At 39.2% G+C, this 16,691-nt stretch overlaps 1 long non-coding RNA gene across 1 annotated transcript in view; it reads left to right on the forward strand.

Moving 5' to 3' along the window:
* LOC141370130 (uncharacterized) overlaps window positions 1–16,691 on the forward strand; it is a 117,764-nt gene that overhangs the window by 26,158 nt on the left and 74,915 nt on the right. Inside the window, exon 3 of the long non-coding RNA XR_012373893.1 lies at window positions 4,850–4,998. This is a non-coding gene — a long non-coding RNA (uncharacterized lncRNA). The remainder of the gene's footprint in view (window positions 1–4,849; window positions 4,999–16,691) is intronic.

Genomic DNA, 16,691 nt, shown 5'->3' on the forward strand with positions numbered 1-16,691 from the left:
GTCCACACATTCGGTGGATCCAACAAATAGATAATAACTAGTCTATGTTACAAGGGGCTAAGACCCCAACGTTCTATTTATGCCACATAGGAGGCAGTGAGCTCAGTAGGCAGGAATGCTGATTCATTCAGCCATGCATGTCTTTGGGTGCCTGGGTGGGTAGTCTCAGTTACTATGTTCCTTGGGTGTAGAGTCTTCAGTCACAACATCCCATACGTCATTTCTCTCGCCTTTCTAAGCAAGGCTGTCCTGATATATACACAGTTATTTTCCCTCAGCACAGACCCTGAACTTTGACCTTCTTAACGGAAGCTCTATTCGTACCATCAAACTCAAATTATACCCCGTAAGGTGCAAAACAGATGAAATCTATTTCAGACTGTCCTCTAGAACAAAACAAAAGCTATCTCTCTTGGTGAGATAAACATGTCTCCATCTCCTTTGCTTTAATTAGTGCTGCTAAATATATTAAAAGCTGCTTGTACAGGATGCAGGGTCAGTATTACATAAATAAAGCAGTCCTAAGAAACCACCATGAAGGCATAACAGTAGAGAATTAGCCTCCTAGCTTCTCAATGTTTCTGTTAACCCAACGAGGAATCTTTGCAGGGTATGGTCAGAAAAATGCCAAGACTCCATTCAATGCTACCTGTATACACGTCACTACAGTTAACCTCTGTAATGCTGTGACGGTGCAGGATCTGCCAATCATTTACTCCAGCTTCCAGAAGATCAATAGGAGTTGGTTTTGCAACAGTAAGTATGCAACAGGTGGGGTCTGAGTGGGTGGCAGAAAAGAATTCAGCAGACCTGTGCCCCAGTCCTTGCTTTGCTAAGAAACAGAATACATTTTTCCCCCAAGAAAAGACAGTATGGTTGACCACCCTCCCTCCAAGCCCACAAAAATATGGCCCGATGATTTGTCCTGGATACTCCAAACTTCTACTTATACATTTTTAGGGCAAGCTTTAGACTTTAAGATATCAAAAGAGTTAGGTCTTGAATAATCCTGAGAGAGAGGTTATTTGTAAGGCAATTCTCAGAAAGGACATATTTGGAAACAGAACAGAATGGCGATTAATATCCAAGGGACCACCTCCAATCCTTCTCTGGGCAGCATAGATGTTAGTACAAGGCATACTTGTCTTGGCCCCTGTCCAAGGAGTTCATTCCTGGGAATCCTGGGAAAGACCTTGTTATGACAAAGTTATTGTATAGCAGAGATCCCACTAGGAAGGGTGAACTCAAGACTCCTTTTATAGAGAAAGGAGGGTTAGAGAAATTTGCAACTCCTAAAATGTCTCAAAAAGGAGTGTACCCAAGTGAGATATTTTGCATTTTAGAAATAATGTGATTCTCAAAGACAACCCATAATAGAATCCACTGAACAAAAGTTGCCTGGCTCCCCAGGGTTTAGCCTGATTGGGCATAACAATTTAACTCAGGGATCCCACTTGGCGATTCAGCAGAAAAATACAAACATGTGTCCTAGGAAATAAAGGAAGGACATGAGGAAATGCTCCAGTTCTCTTTTGTCTACCCAAATGGTTTATATATTTGGGCACTTTAGCACAGCCTCATTCATTTTGTAAAGCCTAGGAAGGCTTACCCAACCATTCAGGAAGACAATTTACCTACCATGTTTCTCTCCAATTACAGTAGGGTTCACATCAAATGTGTGATGGGATTACTCATTTTAAAACTCACCACTTCAGACTCACCCAAAGCTTTCGTTTCCCATCTAAGAGGCCTGAATAACGTCATGATTACCTCTGAACTGAGGGGGCAGGCTGCGTCAGAGAATTTGGAGAACGTTTTTTCTCTGAACACAGGCAGCTCAGAAAGCAAAGCACCTGCAAATAGGTTAATGAGCTTCAGAATTGCCGGAGTCATCAAGACCAACTGTTGAGAATTCCTGCAGAGTTAAGTAGGATGTGAATCCGGCTCTGAGTAAATATCATTACCCATGCTTTGTGACTTCCTGCTCTTGGGTTCTGCAGTGTTCGTGGGTTTTTCCCCTTCAGCTCAACTCTTTGGTAGCAGTTGGGTTGGGGGTGGCAGGAAGCCTTCTTTAAAATGGCTCTCTTGGTGAGCAGAGGCCCTGGTATTTATTCCTGGAGCTATCTGAGCTGTAAAGTACTTTTTAGAGAATTCATCACATTTTTTATTCATGTTTATGTACCAGGAAAACAAGCAATCGGCTCATGTTCTCAGAAAAAGTACTGTGACGGGTCACTCAGGGTGTCGCACTTTGGTGTTTAACAGTCATGGACGTGATAAAGAAGAGAAACAGCACTAGCAACCTGCGCTCTGAACCTAGCGCTTTTCCATCCAAACCCTCAAATGCTATTCTGATGACCTATATGGAGAACATTTGCAGCATAAATTTAGTGTGTTTTAGTGTAAATGTCAACCTCTGGTGACAGGGTATCATAAACACAGAAAGTGCACATATGGTAAGGTTATATATTCGATACATTGTCACAAAGTGACCACACCCATGGGACTGTAATTCAGACCAAGAAACAAGATCTAAACACCCAGACGCCCTTCTCGTGCCCTCTCTCAGCCTAGCCTCTCAGGAGGAACCACTACCCCGACTTCCAACACCTGGGGTTCTTTTTCCTTGTATCGAACTCTGTACAAATGGAATCAGACAGTAGGACTCTTGTATCTGGCTTTTTTCAAGTATGCAGAGATGTTATGCATCCGCCCTTACTACAAACTTTCCACATCATTATCCCTTTGACAAGGAAACCATTAATCTGCCCAGTGCAACAGTTTGCTCTCTTCAAAATGTGTCAAGTAAAGACCTTTACATCGGAAATAAATGTATACATGGCTGTATTCTATGCTTCAGCCTGCCAATAAGCACATCCGGTTTCTAACGGAGGAGGAAAGGAACTTCCGTTTGGCCTTTTGAAATGAGGAAGAGAACAGGAGCTTTTCTATGCAGCCACAACCCAGAATTAAAGGAGGGTGGGAGACCAAGTTGGGGAATTCTGAGCTTTGAACTGAAGCATAAAGCTAGTGCCACACACATGTTGATAGACCAAAATGGAAGGCGAAAGCCTGGTGTATAATTAGAGATGGTGGTGTTTCCTGCCACTTCATGTTGTGTGTTTCCCGTACACAGGCCACTGCAGGTGATATCTTACTCCCTGCAGTTTGTAGTCGGCATTATTAAACAAGTGACTTCCTTAGCCTCTAGTCAAGGAAAAGACGAGCATCATCATCATCATCAAAGTCATCTTTCATGCCTGAGCTGAATTAAAACAGTACAGCTTTGGGGCACCTGGGTGGCTCAGTTGGTTAAGCATCTGCCTTCGGCTCAGGTCATGATCCCAGGGTCCTGGGATGGAGCCCCACATTGGGCTCCCTGCTCCGTGGGGAGCCTGCTTCTCCTGCTCTCTCTGCCTGCCACTCCCCCTGCTTGTGCTCACTCTCTCTCTCTCTCTCTCTCTCTGTGTCAAATAAATAGAAATAAATTAAAAAATCTTTTGAAAAACATACAACTTTGTCACTAAAGATAAAGCAAGGGAAAGGATTTAGAGTCTTCAGAGTCATAACTGCAAGTTGCAAAATAATTACATGTTATTGCTGGGTGCAAAAATATTTAGGCACCAACCTTACAGCAGATAAGTTAAGAGATTATCTTATCAAATGCATGTGAGCCACATAGGCAGTTGCAGATTTATTTGACCATGCATCAAGCCTAACAACTGGATTCCAAGTGAATCAAGCACTTGTTTGGGGGGTGGGGGGAAAGGTAATCAAATGAGGATTATTTCAATAATAGCCAGAGTTTCTTCCTGAGTTTCCTGCCAGCAAAAGGCAGGGGATTTATGCCACTTATTTTTGAGCAAACCACATTTCTCTAATATGGCTGATCTCTCCCAGTCTAAACATTTTCTTTGAAAATGTGAAACCCAGCAATTAAATCTTTCTCCCTGAAACGGAGAGTTCACTGAGCTGAGAAACCAAGTACATCTCCCATAGAGAAGACTGTGATCAGAGGGAGGGCGTGTTGTCTGGTGGAAAGATCCACTGATGCCATGAAAACAGGAGGGTGCTGGAGAGGAGGGGAGGAAAATGCATGCGTACATCTGAGGACCTGTTGTGTTCAAACAGATTTTCAAAGCCGGTTGTGTGTGCGTGTTTGTCCCTGAGACATGGGAATACTGCTAATACTCAAAATATTTTTTATGACAAAGCTCACATTTGAATAAAATAAGCTTTGCTATTGATGGTTTTCCTTCTAGTCATGTTTTGCCTTGTGAGGAAAGGAAAAAGCTTTACTAAGAAAAGCAATGGATTTGTTAATGAAATCATCCACTGGGTTGAAAAATGGCACCTATTGTTTACAAATGTGATTTTTTTTTTCCTTCTTGAGAATCTCATTTTTAGCATTTAACCACAGTGGTGTTTTACAGAGGGTCACTTTGGGAGAGGTCCCGAAATTCGTTTGGCCATGATGTTGATAATGGTTAGGGGATGCTGGGGAAGATGGTCTGCTCACAAGAATGTAATAAGTCTCCTAAAGATCATGCATTTGGGACTGAGGGTGAGGGAACTGTTCAGATCACCTTCTAAAAATACACCTTCATTATTCTGCTACATGTCCCCACATCCCCCAAATTAAGGTAATTTAAGGCACACTATCTCCAGAATGCCCTGCTGTTAAAATATGTTCATTCTCCCAATAGACATTTATCAGGCCTAACAGCTCCCACGTATGTATAGTCCCAGGTATAGCAAAAAGGCACAGAATTCAGCAACTGAGTAAGTCACAATCCCTAGCCTCTGGGATGTCTTTGTATTAAGGAAGTGATATGATTTTGTGTTTAAGAACAAACGCTCTACCGGCAACTCAGAGGTTAAGTGAGCATTTGGAGAGGAGAAACATGGACATGATGTATGAGACTACTGTGTGGAACAGTCCAGGCTGATGAAGATGAAGACCTGACCTCAGTCAGTGACCACGGGGCGGAAGGCAGGGTAAGTATCTGTGAAACACGACAGCCTGCGTTGTTCAATATGGCAGCCACAAGCCACATGTGGTTCCTTAAATTCGAATTTAAATTAATTAAAATTAAATAACATTAACATTTCTACTAGCCGCACTAGCCATATTTCGAGTGTTCAATAACCATACCTGGCTAGTGGCTATCTTATTGGACAGTGAAAGTAAAGGATGTGTCTCCTTTTGCGGAAATTTCTACTGGGCAAAGCTATGTCAGCCTTTGTTGTTTCAAAAATGTACAGTTAACAGTGAAGTTGATGACTTGAGAATTTGTAATATTGCAGGATTGTGAACTTGAACCAGACTCTGGGGTGATACATGGGAAATAGCTGCTTGGCTACTGGTAAGCCACATTGTCCTCACTGCCCCCTCCAAAATTGCCATATCAATGATACTTGGTGATTAGCGAATCGTTCTGCATAACCCATGTATTTATATACATAGTGTTACGTATTTTTTTAAGATTTATTTATTTATTTGAGAGATAGAGAGAGAGCACAAGCCGGGGGAGGAGCAGAGGGAGAGAGAGAGGCAGACTCCCCTGCTGAGCAGGGAGCCCAATGTGGAGCTCCATCCCAGGATCGTGGGATCGTGAACTGAGCTGAAGGCAGACACTTGACCCACTGAGCCACCCAGGCACCCCACATAGTGTTATGTATTATACAGTATTATGTAGGTAGAGAACATCTACTTCTATACCTATATCTGGATCTAGATTACAGATTTGGATGCAGATATATAAAACACTTGGGTCCTTCCAAAAAAAAAAAAAGTGTATGCCAGGGTTCATGAGGGAAATGCCTGTGAAGAAGAAAGGGTAAGAGAACCAGGGTAGACAGGCAGAGTCTTCAAACAGTGCAGGTATGCACCTGAGGAGGTAAGGGAGAAGGAAGGCAAACTGAGTAGGAAGAGTCTTAGAATTCAAGTTCCAAGAACGGTTCAGTCAGACTGATAGGGAGTCCTTGAGTCAATGTCACCAGTCAGAAGAGTCCCAAGTATCACAGGAATGCGCCTGCATGAATATCCCCCCAGTGCTCAATCAATGGTTGGGAGAAGCCCACAAGGAGCATAGCCTTGGTTTAAATGTGGTGGTGGATTCAGAGGGAATCAGCTGCGGTCCTCAGACATCATGATCTCCATGGCAGGACACCTCAGCAGCATCTTCTCTTAGCTTCCCCAATAGTGCATTTTGTATTATTATTATTATTTCATATATATGTAATAAATAATAACATATACTACATTTTATGGTATTTTGTATATGATACAAGTATATATAATACATAATACTTTAAAATATTAAAGTATGAGATATATTTTATAGCATACTGTGTTTGTAATTATTATGTATTCAAGAACCAAGGAATTCATACAAATGTTCATGAAAAATCAAAGATTTCCTGTAATTAGGTGGTAGAATCAAAAAGACCGGCTGGGGGCACTTCCACTTGCAAAGATGGAGTAGACATAATTTCCTCTCTTCCTCCCACTAAATACAACTAAAAAAACCCTGGGCATTATATAGGAAACAAACATAAGGAGACTCTAAAAGATGGAGAGAATAGGCAGACTAGCTGGGAACTCAGGACCTGAGAGATGACATGGTGATATGTTCCCTAGGTTTTCTTTTTGCCGTAAATGTCCCAAAAGCCAACAACCCAGAAATATCATTGAGCAGTTTTGTTTTTGTTTTTTTTTTTGAAGCCCCAACAAAATTCTAATCTCTTGAGCCAAAAGATCAGAAAAGAGGCACTCTGGCAAGAGAGAAAACTTTTAGGAATAAAAACCACTCTACTCTAGCCAAATACCACAGGGTGGAACAAAAACTGTGGCCACACCCCATATCCATCAGCAAAGGTTAAGTTGAGAACCTAGATTTCCAACTTGTCAAGCTATAATGAAATGCTCCAACAGCATGCAAGAGTGGCACCAGAGAAGGTTGAATAGGAAGCCAGGACTTTCATCCTCAATGGGCAGTAATGAGTGACTCCCTTGGGGTGTTGGTGTAGACCATACAGGGAGCCTAGACTTCCAACCCCACCCTGCGGTAATAAAACACTCCTCCTCCTTCCTCATAGGGTGGTGTCAGAGGAAGCCCAGTGAAGAGTCAGGACTTTTACTACCACCCAGTGCTAATGAGACCATTCTCCTCTAGGGTGGCAGTAGAAATCTCATGGGGAGCAGTAATGAGGCACTTCCAACCCAAAAGTTGTGTGTGGAGGCCTAGTGGGAAGCCAGAACTCTCATCAACCCAGCAATGATGAGAAGTCTCTTCCCTTGGGTGTCAGAGATGCTGAGTGGAAAAACTGGATTTCTATACCCACCTGAAGGAACAAGGAGACCCCCCCCCACCGTGGTGCCAGAAAAAAAACCTGCTAAAATAAAATGTTTAAATAAGATCCCAAATATCATAATACTCAAAATGTTCAGTTTCAATCTAAAGTCACTCATCATACCAAGAACCAGGAAGCTCTCATACTGAATTTAAAAAAAAAAAAAAGTCAATAGATTCCAACACTGAAATGGCAGAGATGTGAAAATTATTTGACAAATTTTTTAAAGTAGCCATCATAAAAATTCATCAACATACAATTAAGAGCACACTTAAGACAAATGAAAAAATAGAGTCTCAGCAAAGAAATAGAAAGTTTCCACAAAAAAATGGGAGATATAAAGTAGATATGAAACGGGGAATTTTAGAACTGAAAATATAATAACTGCAATAAGAAAAACTTAATGGATAGGCTCCACAGAAGAATGGAGGGAACTTAAGAAAGAATCAGTGAACTTGAAAATGAAAAAGAAATCACCAAATCTTAAGCATGAAAATACACTGAGAAAACAATGAGCAAAGCAAGGATCGTGGGGCTATTACAGGAGATCTAACATTTGTGTTACTGGAAGTCTAGAAAGAGAAGAGAAAGAGGTGGGACTAAAAAATAGTCAGGGAAATAAGGGCTGCAAATTTTCAAACTTTGACAAAAGACATAAACCTACAGACTCCAGAAAAGAGAAACAACTCCTTACCTATAGGGGAAGCACAATTCGAATGATAGTATATTTTCACCATAAACTAAGGAGACCAGAAAGAATTGGCACATTTTGCAAGTGCTGAAAGTAAAGAACTGTCAACACAGAATACTATCTCTAGTAAAAATATTTTAAGGAATGAAGGGGGAATCAAGATAGTTTCAGCTGAAGAGAATTCATTGCCAGCAAACCTATCCTAAAAGAATGACTAGAAGAAACTCTCTAAATCGAGAGCAAATAAAAGAAGGAATCATGGAATGTCAGGAAGGAAGAAAGAAAATAGTAAGCAAAAACACAGGCAAATGCAATTGACTTTTCTTCTCTTAAGTCCTCTAAATCATGTTTGAAGATTGAAAGAAAAAAATATGACAGTTTCATGTAGTTCTAAATACATGTAGAGGAAATATTTATGGTAGTTATATTACAAATGGGGTGGGTAAAGGAATGTAAAAGAAGATAAGATTTCTACACTTTACTCAAACTGGTAAAATGGTGGTGCCAGTTATGTGTATTATATGTGTAATGTTATACTTTGAACAACCGTTAAAAAATTTTTACAAGGAGATACACTCATAAGTACTATAAATAAAACGAATTCAAAAAAATGTTCAAGTAACCCACAGGAATCCAGGAAAAAGTAAACATAAATGAAAAACAGAGAAAACAAACAGAAAACAGAAATTTCAATACCAAACTGAAGCCCTAGCATACCAACAATCACATTAAATGTAAATGGTCAGAGACTACCAATTAAAAGACAGAGATTGGTAGCGTGAGTGAAAATTTTACCCAACTACATGCAACTTACAAGAAAGTCACTTCAAATGTAATGGTATTAGTCATGTTGAAGGTAAAATGATGAAAAAAAAGATATATCATATAAATATTTTTAAAAAGCAGAAGTAGCTATATTAATGTCATATAAAGTAGAATGCAGAACAAAAAATAAATTCCAGGGACAGAAAGGGATATTTATAATGATAAAAGTCTCAACCCACCAAGAAGACATAATAATCTTAAATGTGTCTGCACCAAACAGCTCTGCTGTTTGTAAAGCAAAAAGCGATAGAATCAAAAGAAGAAACAAATCCACAGTTATAGGTAGAGGCTTCAGTACCTCTCTCTCACAATGAGTAAAACATCTAGACAGAAAATCAGCATGATACTGAGGAACTCTGCAATACCATCAACCATTAACCAACAGAATCTAATTGATATCTCTAGAACACTCCACCTAATAACAGCAGAATACACATTTCAAGTGTCTGTGGAACATGGACCACAATAGACTATGTCCTAAGCCATAAAACAAACCTCAACAAATGTAAAATAACGAAACTGTGGTGTCAGACCTAAAACTAAGGTCCAATTTTATGTTCTGCTTTGATATCTGGTGAAATCAAGAAAGCCTCATCTGGCCTAACCACAGGTTCCCCTCCCCGCTCTGTTATTGTGGATAAGATGCCCTAACCAAACAACCCTCCTTATCAAGGGGAACAGCTGCAATTCTTGTATATCCCTGAATAGCAGGTTTCAGTTCCTTGCCTGCCATGGAATTATTCAATCACTGTCAATCAATCACATTCTTCTGTGGCAAGCACCTCAACCTCTTGATGCTACAAAGCTTGCCTCCCACAGCCACTGGTTATTTACTCTGTTCCTAAATGCAACCCCTGTGCAGCCCTGCACAGTGTTCAGTGTCCTCCTCCTCCAGGCTGTGAGTATATGTGATTAACAAACTGCTGTCAATCTCATCTTCTCATCTGTCTAATGTCCAGGGTCATGAGTTTGGCTATCCCCTTAACCCTAGGGCAGGAATCCCTACCTCACCAATGGTGTGAACCAGAGGTGATTAAACCATGAAATCACACACTGTGTTCTCTAAGCATAAGGGAATCAACCTAAATCAATAAAAAGATAACAGAAAAATCGAAGACCCATAAGCCAAACAACACACTTCTCAATAATCCATGGGTTAAAGAGGAAATCTCAAGGGAAATTTAAAAAAAGACAAGATGTGATGAGTGTTCAAAGGTGAAGATAATTAAAAGAAGGAAGAAGTTGGGGGTGGTTTGAAATTCAGATGATAAGGGTCAGGAGGTGACCTAGCCATCACAGTCACCTTAAGGGACCAAGGCAGATGTATGGGTTCCATTAACTATTTACCTACCTTGGAAAGGAGAAGCAGGTACATAACTCTGAGGGGAAAGTGGATAGAAACAGGTGAATTCACCAGAAACAGGTGAATTCACCAGAAACAGGTGAATTCACCAGAAACAGGTGAATCACCTTCACAGAACACAGGAGATCACAGAAGAAGGTGAGAAAGGCCAGAGGCTGATGGCTGATGGTGTGACACAGAGGACTTCCTTCCTTCCCTCTCATGCCCATTCCCACTAAAAGTTGAGCCCTTTTAGTGGGAATGCTGACAAGGAACGTGGACCTTCTGAGTGTAATAATCATGTGATGAAAGCTCTCTCCAGCTGCTCCTCTCTGAGCAGGCAGAAATTATTCATATTAACTTTCCTCTACCCTCGTCTTTTCTCTGCTCGGAGTCTGCAGATATTCAGGAGATTATTTTGCAATTAAAACTACAAAGATACAGGAATGAAGCTTTAAATATCAGTTTAATAAATAACTTCTATTATTTGGGGGTATATTACTTCACCCAATTTGTTCAGCAAGTACTTCCTTGTTCATGAGTAAGTCAAGATCATTTCTATACTCCCATCAAGTATTTCCCTGTTCATGAGTAAGTCAAGATCATGTCTATCCCCAAATTTCTATGTGTTAATTAATTTGATTCTGTGGCAGGGTAGCAATAACTAACTTAAAATCCAGTGTGGTATAATTGAAATAGCATGAATTACATGTAGCACATATAATACATATATAATTACCTATATTTAAGTACATACAGGTGTGTGCATATCTAGAAAAATGCACAGGTGTGTAAGGATGGATGTTAACTAGAAGGGTGATTACTACATGTTATTAACATTCATCTCTGGGTTATAACCTACATGTGAATACGAAAGGCGTGAAGGGGTTCAGTCACCAATTCCTATACACACAACATTCAAATCAGTTACTGCAGGAATGCCCATGTGCATGCATACACACCTATATACAAACACAATCCTTATTCAATCCTCTTTCCAGCTTGCATAAAAACATCTTCCTCTGCAAAAAAAAATTCTAAACATTTCCACAAAGTCCCACACCGGTTAGGAAATCCTTATGTTCCTTATTCAACATCATGCACCATGACCAAATGATGATCTACAGGCTTTGGGGTAATGGAGGGAGATTCATACTCTAAAGAAGGATTATTTTGTGACTCGCCTTTCTGTTGTCCTCTCTATGCCATTCTAGCAATAAGTAAAATAGCTTCATCCATTTCCCTGTAATTGTCCTGGGGTCCATTTGTGGTAAAGACCACTCAAAGTTACTGCAGGAAAAATCACTCTCTGTTAACTGTCCATCTTCATTTTCCTGTTTTACATTCTGTATTCTCCTTTACAACATATACAAAGCCATTTAACACAAAGGACAGCTAAAAATCTCTAAGCTGCAGAGGGAAGAGTCTATCAGGTGTGGTCAATAAGTAAATATTTATAAATATGCACACATAAAATCTCTATCACAGCATTATTCCTATTTTACAAGCATTTTAAAGACAACCATTTATTCTTAAATATTTAGGAAGTGTTTTGGTAGCTTAAAAGAAGAAAGCTAAGGAATGAATAGCTCGTACAAACTTACCATATATGAGCATACTGATGATACAACAAATAATAGATAATAAAAAAGTAAAATGCAAAATTGTACAAATATAAGGAACTTGTGAGATCACAGCTATGCTAATTTAAGCATAGCATAGCAAAGGGACTAGAACAAAATATTCTAAAATATTTGTTAAGGTGGAAATATGAGTAAATCTTTTTCTTTAGTCTACTGTTTCATAGTTTCTAAATCTTCTATGATGAGTTTATCTGTCTAATAAAAAAGATTAATTTTTTATGTAGGCAAATAAAATTTGCCTTCAAATATAAATATTTAAGTCAAAAAAAGTCACATCTTCTGTTTAAATTTTAATTGGAAATAGTCTCCTCTAGCAAGGATGTTGAACTTTTAAGAAAATAATCTCTGCTGGAAGCTAATATTTTTGTATTCTAAATTCTGTAACATAAGCGATCTTATATTTGATCCTGTTGTACCGCTGGTTGCTAAGGTACTGAATACCTAGTTTATATGACTCAGCTAAGACATTCATTAAAAATGAGGCAGAAATTTGGGGAGGAATGTCTAAAGGGAAGGGAAGGGAAGAAAAGGAAAAGTCCTGGTAAAAAAGACTGATTCATATTGAGAGGTGAACATGGTAATGATGAGACGTCATTGTAAGCACAAAGCAGTAACACACACAAAGTACCAGCATACAATAATGTAAACAGCATAGCCATTAGAGTCAAACTAGTGTTCAAATTCCTCTCTGCTCCTTGCTATGAACAAGTTATTTATCCCTATGGACATTAGCTTCCTCATCTATAAACGGAATATAGTTGTAACTACCCCATGATATTATCGTGAAGATTAAACAGAGCAAAATGTGCATACATGAAAATCCCTGGTATGAGGTCAATATTGAGGAAATGTTAGTTTCCTTTTAATATGGTTAACGGAGGTATTCAAGAAGTAATGTTCTTACCCATTCCCTTACATAAACCTTTTACCTTCTCATCTCTCACCAGCTGGAATGCATTTGTCTTCCACTAACAGAAAAACCAGCCTAAGGATGATTCCACATAATAAGATATAGGATGGAGATGGTTGTCAACTCTGGCTCCATTGCTCATTGAGGCTATCAAATACCAAGTTCTTTCTACACTTTTCCTCCACTATCCCTAGTGGGTTGGCTTTCATCCTCATGCTTCTTGCCTCATGGTTACAAGATGACTGCTGCAGTTCCAGATATCACATAAAAATTGAAGGCAGAGAAAAAACAGAGGAAAAGGGCTTTCTTCTGAATACGTTTTATTTATTTATTTATTTATTTATTTATTTATTTGAGAATGAAGTCCTTCACAAGAAACTCCTTATATCTCATTAGCCAATACCTTGTCAAATGACTGACTGGTCAAGGGGTATAGATTTGCCTATTCTGGATATTTCATATGAAATTCTTTCACTTAGCACATATAAAATTCTTTTGCTTAACATGTTTCATGGTTAATCCATCTTGTAACATATGTTACCACTTGAATGTTTTGTTTGTTTTTTTGCCAAACAACATTTCATTGTATGGATAGACTACATTCTTTTTACCATTCATCAGTTGTGGACATTTGGATTATTTTCATTTTCTGGCTAATATGAACAAAGTTTCTATGAATATTTATCTGCAAGTTTTTGAATGTACATGTATTTCGGGTACATACATAGGAGTGGATTTGCTGGGTCATATATGGTCATATATGGTAACTTGGTAAGCCTATGCTTAACCTCTCGAGGGATTTCTCAGCTGTTTCCAAGGTGGCTGCACCATTTTATTTTATTTTTTTTTAAGATTTTATTTTTATTTATTTGACAGAGAGAGAGAGACAGCGAGAGAGGGAACACAAGCAGGGGGAGTGGGAGGGAGAGAAGCAGGCTTCCTACCGAGGAGGGACCCTGAAGCAGGGCTTGATCCCAGGACCCTGGGATCATGACCTGAGCCGAAGGCAGACGCTTAACTGACTGAGCCACCCAGGCGCCCCTGCTGCACCATTTTAAATTCCCATCAGCAATGGTCTAGCCTGGAAAATGTCCCATAAGTCTTTCAGAAGATGTATACTATGCTGCTGTCAGGTGATCTATTAGATCTAGTTTATGTACAGTGCTGTTCCAAGTCTTCTATATCCTTGCTGATATTGTGCCCAGTTGTTCTATCCATTTTTGAAAGTGGGGAATTAAATAGAGTCTCCAACTATTATTGACTCTTTCTTCCTTCAATTCTGTCAGTTTTTGCTTCATGTATTTTCTGGTCCTGTTGTTAGGGGCATATATATTTGTAATTGTCATATCTTCATGATAGATTGACCTTATTATCATTACAAAATGCCCTCATTATTTCTAGTAACATAAATTGTTTTAAAATCTATTTTGTCTGACATTATATAGTTTCTCCAGCTCTTTTATGGTTGCTATTTGGGTGAAATACCTTTTTCTATCCTTTTACTTTCAGACTATTTATATCTTTGAACCTAGCTTGTGTCTCCTGAATACACCAAATAGTTGGGGACTTTTCCCAATCCAGCCTGAAAATCTCTATTTTTATTGGCTTGTTTAGCCCATTCACATTTAATGTCCTTATTGATACTTAACATTTTGCTCTTGTATTTACATCTGCCATCTTACTTTTTGTTTTCCATATTTCTCATGTTTTACCCCTACCTTCCTCTTTTGCTACTTTCTTTTGTATTATTTTTTAGTTGTAACATTTTGATTCTTTTCATGATCTTTCACTACATTTTTTGAGCTTCTTCTTAGTGATCGCTCTAGTCTTACAACATACACTTTAACTTCTTAGAATTGACTTTAGATTTCTACTAACATAATTCTAGTGAGATGTAGAAATATTATTTCTATAAAGTTCTGTTCCTTCTTCTTCTGTTTTTTTTTTTGCCATCAATAATAATTAATGGATTTTTTTTTCATTTTGGCTCTCCACTTTTTAACTCCAGAATTTCTATTGTTCTTTTTAATAATTTCTATCCTCCTATTTTTATTCTCTATATGCTGAGATGTTATCATGTTTTCTTTTACTTTGTTAAGCATGTTTTTCTTTAGTTCTTTGAATGTATCTAAAATAACTGTTCCAAAGTCTTTGACATTTGGACCCTTTCAAAGGCAGTTTCTGTTTTCTGCTTTCTTCCCTCTGTATGGGTGATACTTTTCCTTTTCTTTGCATGTCTTGCAATTTTTTGTTGAAAATTGGACAACTTAGACCCTATATTTTAGCAACTCTGGATACTGTCCCACCCCCAGGGCTTTTGTTGTTTTATTTTCTCATGTGTGTAGTGATTGGACTGGACCATTTTGGCGAAGTGTATTTATCCTGCAATGTGCAGCCTCTGCTGTTTCTCAGAGGATGCAGCCTTGGGCATGCATATAGCCACCCAAGGATGACAGTGGTTTTAGCAATGCTCCTTTTTTGAGTGTGTCTTTTCCTTGATCTCTCTGTTAAGCTTCTGGTTTGTCTGTTAAGCTTCTGGTTTGTCTGCCTCTCTTCATATCACAACAGCAGTTAGCCTCTACTAACTTCTGGCTTGTTGCTCTATTGTTCTCCACAGTGTCTTGGGTCACAAATTTTTGTCACATTCTTATGCAGACCTTTCTTCAGGAGTAATATTGGAGCCCAGGCATTGCATCTTGTTCTGACCCCAGGAGGGCTCTTCTTATGTCTTTCTTTCCCCATCCTTTCTATTAAACTTCTAGCTGGTCTGTGGCTTAGGTTCTTGTGATCACTGGGCTATCATCCTCCTGGTAATTGCTTACCACCAAAATCTGTGTTGATTTCAATGGCGCCCTTTGGCTTGAATCTCTTTATGTTCTGTTCCAGATAAAGTCAGTTCCCTTAATATGAGCTGTACATACCAGGTGTTTACCCCAAAGATACAAATGTAGGAATTTGAAGGGGTACATGCATCCCAATGTTTATAGCAGCAATGTCCCCAATAGCCAAACTGTGGAAAGAGCCAAGATGTCCATCAACAGATGAATGGATAAAGATGTGGTATACACACACACACACACAGACACACACACACACACACACACACACACACACAATGGAATATTATGCAGCCATCAAAAGGAATGAGATCTTGCCTTTGCAACGACGTGGATGGAACTGGAGAGTGTTATGCTGAGTGAAATAAGTCAATCAGAGAAAGACATGTATCATATGACCTCACTGATATGAGGAATTCTTAATCTCAGGAAACAAACTGAAGGTTGCTGGAGTGGGGGTGGGGTGGGAGGGATGGGGGGCTGGGTGATAGACATTGGGGAGGGTTGTGCTATGGTGAGCGCAGTGAATTGTGCAAGACTGTTGAATCACAGATCTGTACCTCTGAAACAAATAATGCAATATATGTTAAGAAAAAAAAAGAAGAAAAAGAAGAAGATAGCAGGAGGGAAAGAATGAAGAGGGGTAAATCAGAGGAGGAGACGAACCGTGAGAGATGATGGACTCTGAAAAACAAACTGAGGGTTCTAGAGGGGAGGGAGGTGGGGGGATGGGTTAACCTGGTGATGGGTATTAAAGAGGGCATGTTCTGCGTGGAGCACTGGGTGTTATGCACAAACAATGAATCATGGAACACTACATCACAAACTAATGATGTAATGTATGTTGATTAACATAACAATAAAAAAATTTAAGGAAAAAATATGAGCTGTACAGCTTATGTATTCTTATGGTCTACTCTCCTTGAGCAGAATCTCTGCACTTCTGCTGTGGAGCTGGAGGCAGAGACAGGGGCACATTGCTGTGCTGTGATACCCCTGATTTACAGGTGGGTGGTTGAATAGGGGAAGTAGCTCCTTAGTTTGCTTTCTACTGGCTATAAATTTCAACTTTGATAGATTTTCTTTT

This window comes from Callorhinus ursinus, unplaced genomic scaffold, assembly GCF_003265705.2.
Source record: "Callorhinus ursinus isolate GAN/ISIS: 27379988/994484 unplaced genomic scaffold, GSC_fseal_2.0 scaffold26, whole genome shotgun sequence".
NCBI lineage: Eukaryota > Metazoa > Chordata > Mammalia > Carnivora > Otariidae > Callorhinus > Callorhinus ursinus.